Raw genomic sequence first — 2,456 nt, 5'->3', positions numbered from 1 at the left:
AGAGGTTCACCCAAATCTATACATACTGCAGGTAAAATGTGATGGCGTGCTATTGGTTTGGTTTTCTGGTCTCTTGCTAGAGGAGATAGGGGTTGGTATACTGGGTGAAAGAGGTTAAAGGATTAAGAAGTATAAATTGGCAGTTACAAAATAGTCATGGGGATGTAAAGTATACCATAGGGAATGCAGTCAATATTGCTGTAGTAACTATGTCTCAGAATTCCTACATATTACATTTGAACTAGCTTAAGAAGGAGTGGTGTTAGTACATTAAATAGTTGGTTGAATTTACCAATGAAGCCATCAGGTCTTGGACTTTATTGGGAGGTTTTTAATTACTGATTCAGTCCCTTTGCTATTTTTTTAAAAAATCAGTTTTGGTAGTTTACATATTTTCAGAAATTTGTTCATTTTATAATAGTTCATTTACTTCTTTGGCATACAGTTTTTCATATTATTCTTCTAGACTCCATTTTTTCCCTCAAATGTCTTGGCAATGCTCACACTTTCATTTCTGATTTTCGTTATTTGCATCTTCTCTTTTTTCTTTGTTGGTCCAACTACAGGATTGTCCATTTTTGGTTTTATTCATTCTATTGTTTTTTTTATTCTCTGTTCCATTTATTTCTACTCCTGAAATTTTTGGTTTTTATTTACACACCTTTTTCTAATCTTCAATATGTAAAGTTAGGTTTTGATTGATATTTCTTATTTTTAAATTATTAGTCCATTTTTAGAGGTTTAGTTTTACAGATATATTTAGCACAGAGTTCCCATAAAGCCTCTCTACCCCTACTCCTACACAGTTTCTCCTATTATTAGCATTAGTTAATGGAAAAAAAATTAGTGTTATGCAATTATTGTCATTGATGAATCAATATTGATACCTTAATATTAGCTAAATTCCATAATTTATACTAGGGTTCTCTCTTGGAGTTGTACATGATGTGGGGTTTCACAAATGTATAATGCCATTTATTAACCAGTATAGTATCACACAGAATAGTTTCACTGCCTTAAAAAGTTACTCCAGTCTCCTACTTACCAATCCCTTCTTCCCTTCCTCTGAACCCCTGGCAACCACTGATCTGTTAACTTTCTCCATATTTTGGCCTTTTTCAGAATGTCATAGTTGGCATCATCCAGCATGTAGTCTTTTTTTCACCTGTTAATACGCATTTAAGTTTCATTCATGCCTTTTCAGGATTTAATAACTCATTTTTTCTTCATTGAATAATATTCTATTGCATGGATGCACCACATCTTGAGTATTTATTCACATATTAAAGGATATTTTGGTTGCTTTCAAATTTTAGCAATTGTAAATAAAGTTGCTCTAAATTTTTGTGTTTAGGTTTTTGTGTGGACATGATTTAAATATATACATACTAAGGAGTGTATTTCCTGGGTTTAAGGTCAGACTATGTTTAGTTTTGTAAGAATCTTCCCAAATGTCTTTCAAAATGTCTGTGCCATTTTTGACTCCTACCAACAAAGAAAGAATGTTTTGTTACTCCATATCCTCCCCAGCATTGGGTGATATCAGTGTTTTGGATTTTAGCCATTCTAATAAGTGTGTAATGACACTATGTTGTTTGAATTTGCAATTCCGTAATGACATATGAGGTTGAACATATTTAATATGCTTATTAGCCATCTATATATCTTTTTTAGTGATGTGTCTGTTTATATCTTTTATACATTTATGGGTAATTTACTAAATATTGAGGTTCAAGAGTTTTTTATATGTTTTAGATAACAATCACATTTTTTGTTTTTTGTGGATTTTTTGGATCAGTTTTGCCTTGATAATCAGCAGCCGAGGATAAGCCAAGCCTGTTCAATTCATCACTTCTGAGTACTGGCCCTGTAGGATCAACTCTAGGACTGCCACATTGCTACCACCCAAGGGACCTTGCTGCACAGCACCCTGAGGAGCAGGCTTTGCAGGAGGAGAGCTTTCCATCTTGGGTCAGCCTATCAGGTCTCGGGTCACAATCCAATCAAATAAGGTCAATGTGTAGATAGGGGGTAGGGTCCCCAGGGGGAAAACACTCACTATGCACCCCCCCACATGATCACATCAGACTAGGATGCAGAAGACCCAGGTTCAAAGCCCTGAGGTCGCCAACTTGAGCGCGGGCTCATCTGGTTTAAACAAGGCTCACCAGATTGAGCCTAAGGTTGCTAATTTGAGCAAGGGGTCTCTTGGTCTGCTGTAGCGCCCCCCCCCCGTCAAGGCACATATGAGAAAGCAATCAATGAACAACTAAGGTGCCGCAATAAAGAATTGATGTTTCTTATCTCTCTTCCTTCCTGTCAGTCTGTCCCTATCTGTCCCTCTCTCTGTCTCTGTCACACACACACACAAAAAACAATCTTTTATCAGATAGATATTTTGCAGTTTTTCTTTCAGTCAGTGTCTTGTTATTTTACTCACTTAATAGTTTCTTCTG

The 2,456-nt window shown here is 35.9% G+C and overlaps 1 non-coding gene across 1 annotated transcript; it reads right to left on the bottom strand.

The window, feature by feature from the left end:
- Positions 1-1,789: 1,789 nt before the first annotated feature.
- LOC136318062 (small Cajal body-specific RNA 2) lies at positions 1,790-2,163 on the bottom strand. Its single transcript, XR_010728024.1, has one exon. It is a non-coding gene; the product is annotated as a small Cajal body-specific RNA 2 (non-coding RNA).
- Positions 2,164-2,456: the final 293 nt, after the last annotated feature.

This window comes from Saccopteryx bilineata, chromosome X, assembly GCF_036850765.1.
Source record: "Saccopteryx bilineata isolate mSacBil1 chromosome X, mSacBil1_pri_phased_curated, whole genome shotgun sequence".
Classification (NCBI taxonomy): Eukaryota; Metazoa; Chordata; class Mammalia; order Chiroptera; family Emballonuridae; genus Saccopteryx; species Saccopteryx bilineata.
Note: the sequence above shows the minus strand (reverse complement) of the source record. Positions and strands in the feature narration are given on the sequence as shown.